Source organism: Symphodus melops (genome assembly GCF_947650265.1).
Source record: "Symphodus melops genome assembly, chromosome: 12".
Lineage (NCBI taxonomy): Eukaryota > Metazoa > Chordata > Actinopteri > Labriformes > Labridae > Symphodus > Symphodus melops.
The window spans coordinates 3,749,297-3,760,438 of NC_136702.1; the positions used below are offsets into that span (position 1 = coordinate 3,749,297).

General features: G+C 42.7%; 1 protein-coding gene across 2 annotated transcripts in view; it reads left to right on the top strand.

Moving 5' to 3' along the window:
• Positions 1 to 11,142, top strand: part of arhgef49 (Rho guanine nucleotide exchange factor 49) — a 54,710-nt gene that overhangs the window by 7,988 nt on the left and 35,580 nt on the right. Inside the window, exon 1 of one of the 2 annotated variants that reach the window (XM_079357107.1) lies at positions 6,476 to 7,087. The exons of the other annotated variant lie outside the window; for it this stretch is intronic. The gene's annotated coding sequence lies outside the window, so the exon portion shown is untranslated. Of the gene's footprint in view, positions 1 to 6,475; positions 7,088 to 11,142 lie in introns of those variants that run through there. 2 annotated transcript variants of the gene reach the window in all.

Sequence of the window (11,142 nt, forward strand, 5' to 3'; positions counted from 1 at the left end):
CGTGCATGTATGCCATTACCTTTACGCGATGCTGTTTTGATATTAAAGGCCTCTTTTGTCCTGGCTCATTCTTAATGCCATTGGGTTCACTCGATCGTGCACGTTCATGCCGAGACAGCCCAAGGTCTCCTGAAAGGCCTTTTCCATGCGCAGTTATTCAAAGTGCAGGGACCTTGTTGGTGGCTCACTCTTTCCTTGGACCCGTGGTTATGTCATTGCCGTTGCATAATGTTATCGCCCTCAGCACGATTGTCTCGGATGCAGGCATGGACCTCATGCAGTTTACAGATCGCCTGTTGCCTTGAATCTGACGAGCACTGAGTCATTCAGATTCAAAGAGCCTCGCCTACTGTGTGAATATTCTCTATTATTGCATGTGTCAGCCTGCCTCTTCTATTGATGTGTAAATGTGTTGTTTCTGAAGGAGCTCGCTATATGAAGATTGCCGCGGTTGTATGGTGATGTGCTTTCATTTCCACCGCCCACGCACAGCACAGTCTTTAAGGAGATGCAAAACAGCGATGTTTTTCCGAGGCTGATCCTTCTTCGCTTGACGAGGACCCAGTCTATGTCGCTCCTGCTTCCTTTCAACCAAGAAGGTCCAAAACATTTAGCTTATTAGACCATCTGCAGCTCTGTCTCAGGGAGGCATCGAGGCGTCAAAAACCCTGTGTTTACTGTACCAACTGACGCGATTAATTTAGGCTGAATATTAAGAGAGTTGCCATTTTCGCAGATGGATGAAGCCCAGTCATGTTACTGCTGGCAGAGCTGTAGATTTACTGGCAATTTCCTGTTTAGCTAATACTTATTCCGAAGCATGCTGGTACCTCTTGGCAGTCTGTTCTGTTCTGTGGCAGTATCACTCTGTGAAATAGAGCAGCTTAAAAAGAAAGTGCGTCTTTTTTTATGTCCCCCTGTGGTGATATTTCAGCTGGGGAGGGAGAAGGTTTAGTGTATATTTGTGGTGGAAATGATGATGAAAGCCACACAAATCAGACGCACTAACCAGATCTCTGGTATCACAGGGAGGAGAGCAATCAAGCCGAGCTGATGAGGCAGGCATGTAGATGGTTTACAAGAGATTCAGCTGTTAGAGGGACAGTATAGGACATGATGGAGTCACTGAGATTGACAGGAAAATTAGATTTCAAGGCATCCCATCAGGAGGGCCGGGCTCATTCAGTGTTCTGTGCAGCTGCAGGCATGCTGATTATGATAGCAGGCTCTTCTCTGCGTACACTGTCGGGGTTGAAATGAGCCAATAAGGGGCTCAGGAGGGAGCACACACACACACACACACACACACTGTACGCTCGCCTCATTCACTCAAACATCTTAGAATCTAGGTCAAAGCGATTTTATTTACGTAACATGTGACGTGTAAATGCCGATGTGATTGAGCTGTCTCTCTTTCTTACTGGGTCCGTTTGGAGCCGATGGAAAATAAAGTAGTAAGTGAGGTAAAATGGGTCATGATGGTGATGATGTGTTTGTGGCCCCATTTATATCCCATTTCCAATGCAGGCCACCTTTTCTAGGCTCTCCCTGGTCTAATTAAGAAGTCACACATGTATGATGATATCGAACAGCACATATAGTTCTTCAAACAGCATTTATGGCATGGCTGTGGCTCAGTTGGTTAAGTCAATCGTCCCTAAAGGCTGGTAGTTTGACCCCCAGCTCCTTACAGAAACTTGTCTGATGTCTCCTTGGCAAGGCACTTAACCCCGAAATGCTCCCACTGCTTTGTTGGCAGTGTATGAATGTGTATGAATGGGATTAGTTAATTCTGATGGTCTCATAGCAGCTTCTATCATCAGTGTGTGAATGTGTAGGTGTGACCTGCTGTGTGAAAGCACTTTGAGTATGATGTCAGATATTACTTTTCTTTTCTTTTTTTTTTGCTTTTCTAATGTGAGGATTTGCACAGGACTATTCAAGGGGTTTCATCTGTTTGAAAAAACAAACAAACAACAAACACACATTATCTTTGTAGCCGAGAAGTGTAAGAATGCTAAGTATGTGTTTAGTTGATTTCATATAGCTATATAGGAATTATTGACACTGAGTTCTGAAGTGTTGCTACATTTGCAACTAGATTATAACTTTTATTTCTTATACACCAAAATACAGGATCAATATGCCAAACACTTAATAAAAGACACATGTAAGACTTTACTGCAGATAATATTCTGACAAACTTGGAACTATAGGCTACTCAAGAATATCTCATAATACCGACATCTTAGCCTTTCTAAGCCTAAGGTGTGCAGACAACAGGAAATGACTTTTCTTTACAAAACTACAAAAAAATTACAAAAAAGATTTTTTATTTTTTTTAATCTGTTTAGGACCGGCTACTAAATATATCTCAATATATATCAAAACGTATAAATGGAACTATTACTTTACCACACAACATTATTAGCTAGGATACTGTTAAATGCAATAGTAGCTTACTGTTCCCAGGGATGTCGGTTGTGCAGACTCACAGTCATCTTGAATGAATGAAGCAGCAGTTTTCTTTGCTGAGGAATGTGGGCCATCTCCCCTGTTGCCTCCTGTCTCTTCAGCACTCTGCTTCAAGATATATAACTGTTCACACAACTGGCGTCTTGTCAGAAGAGAACAATCTTTTAAATTACAACTAATTGATGTGTTTGAAAACCTGTGCTATGGGGGAGTTTTGGCTTCTGTGATGTGAGAGAGATGAGGCGTCCATGTTAAACGCATTACACCACCAGGTAACGTGTAAAAACAAACAAGTGAAGAGAAAGAGGTCATTCAAGTTCACAATTCTTTTGGTGGACAAAAGCCCATTTAATGGGATAAATATAGTTCACTGTGTCGAGTCTTTGGCTGCTTTTCTAAATGTGTGTCACTGTGTTCCTTTATGCATTGTGCTTTCCATCAACCTCCACCAGGCCACCCATCACTCTATTGATTGTTTGGCATCAAAAGCATACTCTGTGCCCCACAATGCCCCTGTGGTTGCCAAGCAATCAAGGGCCAGTTAAACACACTGGCAGAGGAGGATTCTTTACAACTTCCTATATTGACGCTCCCCACCCCTTCTATATGTCAACACATCCATTTATCAGAGGGAGTCAACAGGAATGCATTGTTCTTCCCCAGGAGAGCTAACAGTTTTGGCCATTGTGCAGCGATGAGGTCTGCAGTGTGTGAACGCACACACCCTCTTAGCCCTCGTGTATGTGTGTGTGTGTAATCATATGGGCCAATGACACGAGTGAAGCTTGTCTTGTGCTAACTTCCAGCTGTGTTCGTTAGCTTAAGATGCTTCATGCTCGTGGGCTTCCAGGGTTACTTACTTGACACTAAAAGCTGGCTAACCCTGCTTCTCCTCCCCTGAGTCATGGAACCTGCGCTAAATTTAGCAGCCCTAAAAAAGTAATGGTGTGGTAAGTTGTTATTGAGTTTGCACCCCACAAATGTCTCTCTCTCTCTCTCTCTCTCTCTCTCTCTCTTACTGGTTTTTGTCCTGCTCCCTCTCCTCCCGTTCTCAGTAAAAGGCTTGTCCGTGACTCACCCACAGCAGAGCGAGGGCTAGATGAATTATTGAACCAATAGAGCCCTCATAAATAATCTAACTGTGTGTCGTTGAATGGAGTGGGGCAGCTCAGTGGATTCATCTCATCTCGACCCTCAGTGTCAGTACCGCCAAGAACTGTTTCTGTGAGGGTATGATAACACGACAGAGCAAAATATGGACACCAACAGGCTCATACATTATGCACTTCTCAGTAAAGCCTTATTCTGTATGGATTATGTAGGAACACACACTGAATTTACATTTAAACCAGAAAACATAGACGTGCATCATCTGCATAATAAAGAGTATAGAAAATAGTAAATCCAGATAAGATGACATAAGAAGAAATGTTGCTCCACCATTACAGTACAAAATAACACATCAACATGTATGTGAAATACAACATCAAGCTGTACTATGAAGTATTAAGTGGATAAGGGGGGAATTCATGGAAAGCGTACCTATAATAGGATAAATACAAGTATGATAAGGTAACAGTCAGAGGCTCAAGAGTAATGGCATAATTGTACTGGCAGTTCAGTTCAGACCAACAAATTACATCAGGACATCCACCTATAAATAGTCCTCATACAGAGGATTGAATTACTTCTAACTCTGATAATGTGAACTCTTTAAGGTGCTAACGCAATGCATTAAAGTACTGCTGTGTGAAACTTCTAGTCTTTAAACAACAGACGTTTCATCTTTCTTTAAGTTTGCCAGCCAATCCTGCAATCATAACTACAGCCTGGTTTGTTTTAGATTCATTCATTAGAGGATTTGGGAATTTTCACATCAGCAGCAGCCGTCTTGGTTTCAACGTTTCAACCAATAAGATGCCAGAGCTTCCCTCTTCTGTTGCTGTATTCTACTCTTTTCTCATCTAAGATAAACGTTGATCACATGTAAATTAGAAGGATCCGGATCCTTTTATTAGAAGGTGGTGGAGACCCAATCAGAGCTAGAAAGAGAAGAGAGGGGTGCACCTAAATAATTTGTGTGTACACTAATGTGATGGTGCTTTGTTTGTACTTCATCTATAAATAGGCCACTGCATGCTCACACATTAGTGTCTTTGGAGGTTCATGTGCAGTTCTTCTGGACAAAAAAAAAAAAAAGCAAGCCTCAACTTCATAAAAATGTAGATTAATAATTCAACTGGTGCTGTCTGAGCTCCATCTGATTTGCATTGAAGATGTGAATACATTTTTCTCCCCTGTTATCAACATCTCCAAGTCCAGAATGATCTATGTGTCGGCTTTAAAACTCTGGGTTTCACAAAGTCAGACTCAGTGCTTTTCCTTGCAGTCCGATTTGGCCCCAACAACTTTTACCCTCTCGTCATCCCGCCAGATTGTCTTCAGGCTGCCCTCCTATCTGCGGTCAGCACATTTGATGGCCAAAGTTTAACATAGTTGAGCTCTGTGTCCAAAATCTATCACAAAGTCAATGTGATGGCAGAGCTCTAATGGAAAGTAATGGCTCTTTTGGCATGAGCATTTTCACTATTGAATAACCTGTGAAGCTCCTGCAGGCATTTGGCAGTCACTGCAGTATTCAAACAGCTATTAATGAATGTTGAAGTGGTTTTAAACATGACCAGTTTGGCAGCGATTCCATGCCGTATATTCATACACTTCACATTCATGTACAGGCCCTCCCCTGTCACTAATTAATGCCCTCCTGCTAAAGCCATATTGATTCTCGGATGTGTGATAGAATTGCTAAATATGGAAGAACCACTTCAACAGCCTTGAATGTTTGTTTGTTTTTTTCCACATTTCTGACCAGAAGTCTTGAAATGCAAAATAACAGGTGTTTAATGGACACACCCATTGCAGCAAGTGGGCTGCATTGACCAGAATTGATTGCTTCCCCAATAGTTCCTTTGTTTCTCCTCCCTGACATTGTGCTCGCACGGTGCACGCCCGGTACAAAAAAAAGCAAAGTGGAAGTTTTGGCTTGTCTGGATGTTGGAATCAGAAGAGAGAGTGTAATTTGGTCTACTTTTGGTTGTGAAATATGACCCATTTTTGTCTGTTTTTTTTTTTTTCTGGTTCTTTATGGCTTTAGTTGAGCTCTTTTTCGTAGAAAACACAACGAGAGCCAATACCTGAATGGTGCCTTACCGTGAGTGTTATTCCCACAGGATGTCGGGGTTGTAAAATGGCCCTTGAGTCACTCTCCATATGCCCATTAGCCAACGCCAAATATACCACAGCATGCTGTGGTACAACACAACAGAGGACAAATAGCACTTACGCAATGTTCATGCGTGTTGCTTGACGCATTGCCTGTTAAAATTGTTCATTCTCACGACACATGTTCCTCTGACGGAGCGGAAGATTTGATTAGATTTTAAGCGTCCTGCAGTGTAAATAATTGTGCATATAAATGAGGGAAAATGTTATCAAGAATTTGCCTCAGAACCACCGCGTTGTTGTGTCTACCAGATGGTTCTGCAAAAATATCTACAAATCTATTCCCTTTCATAATTTATGAGGTGAGAAGTATCTTATTGATTGGTGTCTATCAGTTTTTTTTCTTTTTCTGCTGAAATTCGGCCCTGTGAGCCAAGATGAGACTGCTGGCCTTCATCGAAATACGCGTTTATAATGAAGATGAAGGTCAGTGTAATATGGAGTATGTTGATGCAGCAGGTGTAGAAGCATCATTTAAAATCTATATTTTAAAAATGTTAACAGCACGCCGCCCATATTGAACAATCTATAATTCACGTCCAATAGAAACAACACAATCAGGGCAGCTAGTAATTAATAAATGAATTGTCTATTAACTCCTGTTCACTCTTTAATGTTAAATTAGTAATAAAGAGATACACAAACATTTGACTTCAGCTTCATTAACATAGATAAAATATTCCTTCATACCTTTGGAATAATGTTTCTGCTGAGGTCAGACTTCCAGTGTCTTTGTAATGTTATGGCTATTCTGAGCTCAAAGGTGTCTTTTACTGAGAACTCTCTATTACAGTGGATTACTTTAATCCAGGAGGCCGTGCTAACTTTGTGTATGTGATCCAGGTCATCAGCGCACAGAGCAGCTGTCACTTCCTCTGACTGAAGAGAATCAAACGAGGCAGAATTAGGGATTAATCAAGTGTCGCGACACCACCAGGATGATGGTGCAGAAGCAGCACCTGCCTGCGTGCACTTTGTTGTGTGTGTGTGTGTGTGTGTGTGTGTGTGTGTGTGTGTGTTTGTGAATGTCTGGAGCACCTCGCAATTCAAGCCCAGGCAGCCAGCCGCTTCCCGGTTTCCATGCCAACCTCAAGGGCTGTTCACGTTGGAGCATGCTCAGTTTGGCTCCCTGCGTTGTAACAATAGCCAGTGAGAGGGCTCACTCACTCACTCACACACACACACACACACACAGGCACACACACAGGCACACACTCTACTCCAGCTCACAGTGGGAGCGAGACGGGGAGGAGAGGGTTGCCTGCTGCGCTAACGGAGCTCACAGCACTCACACTGACCAACAAACACACTCTTCTCCCTCTAAACAAAGGTGAGTGAACAAACTAGCTTCTTTGAATCGCCATTTTTTTTTAGGCTGTATGGTTTTGTGTGCTGAGGAGTTTGTTGGGTGAGAGGCTTTGCTTTCTGTAAGGAAAGAGCGGCAGAGTGGAGACAGTTGTTGCAGGAGATATATACTAGATCTACAGAGGGAGCATGTGCTCAGCTGTATCAGTGATAAACTGCAGTTCAGTCTTTTTCTCCGTATAACACCGTCTCTCTACTTTAAGCTTGAGTGAAAGCCTCTGCATGCAGGGATCTCGTCCTTTTATGAATGATGAAAGCAGGTGGGATATTTTTTGCTCAATCGGAGAAGTAGTAGTTGACAAAGCAGGGTCTCTGCTCAATAATTCATGTCGCCTTGTATGGAGGAAAGTCAGGGGATGACAGCAGGTGTAATGTGATGCTTTGCATGGACACAGATAGCTCTTTTAGGCTCCTTTGACAGCCCAGCTCAGTTTTACAGCCTTCTGTTTGCTTATTCAGATCCTCTTTTTTTTTTTTCATCTCGCGGTTCAGAGCCTCGTCTTTAAACGCTAATTAACCTGCAGATATAAATTAAAAGGAACATGACTCTCTTCCTCTGAAAATCTGATCTGATCTGCATCTCAAAGGAATGTGAGGAGACTCTCCTCGTGCCTGGCTGACCCTTGAAATCTGTGTGTGTATGTGGTCTCTGTGTGTGAGTGTGCATCAGGGGCGGTCAGAGCGAGATGTATCTTCAATCTCCTCCCGTAGGCTCGCCCCATTTCTCTCTCAGAGGCACACTTAGAGATGCAGACACTCGCTGGGAGTCTCTCCCTGCCTGCCACAAGATTAATTGTTGTGGCTGATAAATTCCCCGTTGGTCGATAGGATGTTCCTCTGCAGCTTGAAAGCCTCTATGTGTGTGTGTGTGTGTGTGTTTGGTGTTTTGTTGGCTGTTAACAGACGAGCATGAATATGAATTGCTCAGGTCTGTGGTCTTATATGTAAAGTAGCGGTGCAACCAGGTCTGTCTGATTTTGATCTGAGTAAATATCCTGGATGATATTTAAAATCAACAACAGGTAACACTTGACATCAACACGCCTTTTTACAAAGCATTCAACCGGTGCTTCATCACAAATAATGCAATAATGTGGATATTAAAGTTGTTAGGACTTTATCAAGTGTTTGTAAATGACAAATAAATGTCACCAAAAATAACTCCTCTCTGTTTTACATCGTCATACTTATCGTCATGAGGCTGAAAGTTAACGTGCATGTTGCTATGCTAATACCGTTTTAAAAACAGATGGCTACAGACGTGTTGTGCCATGAAATCAGTGTTTCTCCATATTACAAATGAACCTGTTGAGTGTTTCCGAGTGATTGAGTTTAGTTTTGTTAAATACAAAAAAATCAAAGAGGATGTGGATTATCGGAAGTGTGGGAAAAAAACTGAAATCTGTCTGACAGAGTTTGTCCAGAATATTAAGGTAAACTTTGCAGGACGAGTTATAAATGTGCAGTTAGAGTCGAGTTCCTTAGCATTTGTTTTTTTGTGTCCACATGATGAACGTACATCCACTTGTCCCGCTCTCATTTAAGCTTCAGTTTGGTCTCGAGGGATGTCTGCTAACGCTGGAAAAAGAGTTGATGATACTGAAACAAACAGAAAACATTTTGTCTTTACAATCCCTCCTCTATGCATCCTGATGAGTTTATTACTGACAATACCTTTCAAATTAGTCAGGATTTATTGCTAATGAGCTAAAATTGATTGTCAATGCTTATTCATTTTCATGAAAATTGTTGTCTGCTTGATTTCCTGTCACTCCTCTGTTCAATAAAAAGCCCCTGTCTACTTTTTCTGGGCGTTTGTCGTGGGGGGGGGGGGGGGAGCAAAGCCACCAGGTTGTCTAACATTTAATCCGAGGTGAAAACAGAAAAATAAGATAGAAGAGGAGGCAACACATGGCATCAGAGAAAATAAAGAGGTGTACTGTAGAGCGATGGATGTGCAGACGGGGAGCGAGAGTAAGTGGCACTCTTTCACCCTGCGGGAAATTGGAAAATAGATTGAGTTGATACTGTCAGGTTTGCATAGAGATATTGATGCTGGCGAGGGGGCGTGTGCGGGGAGGAGAGGTTTGGATTCGGGGCTTAGGAGGTTCACGCGAGGCTAATCATCTTCGTGGCCACCAGTTCGAATGAGCAAAAAGGCTTCCTGGGGTTAGTAATTAGGAATTTCCATCTGCCAATTGATAGAAAGATTCAGCTCGGCGTGGCTGGCGCCGCAGCAGCCTTTGTGTCTGATTAAACGGCACCTTTGTTTTGTCTTTTAGCAAATTTTGGGTGCCAATCTGCGCAAATGTTTTGTCTTCGAGCAGCAGGCATTTTGTGTCTCTGTGCGGAAAAATTCATCAGCTCTCGGAGCATCTTGTAGGAGTATGTGCGGTGTGTGTCGGGTGGAATATAAAGTGGCACACAGTGTGAAGTGTCAAGTTTGATTTCCAGACCTGGTTGTGTGTGATGGGCGAGGGCAGACTGTTTGAGAAATGGGACTCCTAACTGATATGACAGAAAGAGTCTCTTCCCCTCAGTGCTTTGTGTGGAGTCAAAGAAATGCAAGAATGTGCTCCAAACTTATGTAGACCCTTTAAATGTCCTTATTTCAACCGCAGCCTCTCCTTACCACTTTTTATCCAAAACTTCAAACCCATCTATTCCCCTTAGGGCTCCTTCAAACGCCACGCCCTGCCACACATACATCCACGAGATCGACTAGATCCCAGCTGCTCTGTCACAGAGTGGAGAGAAGAGACCTCAGCAACATTACTTTCACCTTCCTTCATCTATCTTACCTCATGGCTCATTCAGCCTCACATCATCGAACTGAAGGTGAAAAAACAAACAGAAAGACAGAAACCACGGCGTCATGGTTCAGACTCTTACATTCTCTCCGTTTTTCGCACATTGCTGAAAAACGTTCTGAATGTTTCCTCTGCTTCGTCCTTGAGCTTTATCTAAGCTTTCTTGTTGCGCCTGGGTTCTCGGGTTAGTTTAGCAGGGCGAGCAGTTCCGTGTAAGCGTGCCAGCTGAGCTTTCTTTCGACTGTGCTTCTGTGTGCGGTCAAAAGCTGTGAGTAAAGACTTGCAGGCATTCGAGTGGTACCTTCCAGTTTTTTACAGCTGTTTTTTAAGCAGCTGGAGAGGATTTTTCCAAGCTCATGATTTGTTGATTTATTTCTTGGGGGGGGGGGGGAGGGGGGGAGACCAATTTAACTAAAATAAGAAAGAGTGTCTCCTGGATGAAATCACCAACTGTGCCGTAAACTTCAGAATACAAAATGTCCCCGAACAAAGTTCATCATTAACATATTTGATCCCTGCAATACTGCGTCACGTTTACCGTGTAGTATTCTTCATCTCTTAATGTTGGACCACTATCCAACATTTACCCTGCTGTCCTCTTCTTCTTCATCCCGCTTCTATTTTGAGCGAGTCATGTGGCCAGAGAAAAGCGACTACAGCATCATTTTGGTCAATTAAAAGTATTGATATTCAGCACCAGTGATTAGATAACAATATCACACAAGTCAGGATGAGGATGTATTGCGAATCGATATGTTGTCCCAACCCCAGTGTGGACTTTATATATCGACTCTTTAAGCCTGTGATTGTTCTGGTGCCGACCCCGACGTTGTCGTCTTTTCATCCACATAACTCTAATAGATAGAAGGTGGGACAATGGTGGACCGTCTCTTAAATCCTAAAGACCTTTATCAACCAAAGAAAGCCTCTTTTGATGGTTGACTAAAGCATCGTTGATGGGTAATCCACATTACATCTTATCCTTCGCACTGAACAGGAAGTGATGTAATTTGCGAGGTGTATAATTGTTTAGTTACTGGCACACTTAGGTACAAAAGTGTGTGTCCAGCTTTGGTTTTACATCCTCACTTTAAGGACGAATGAACTCTGAGGATGCTTCATGTACAGTACAGAGTTCATACAGACTCTGAGTGTTGATGCTTGTTAGTCTGCTCCCTGTAAACGCTGGTGACAGCTGATCAATGACTCT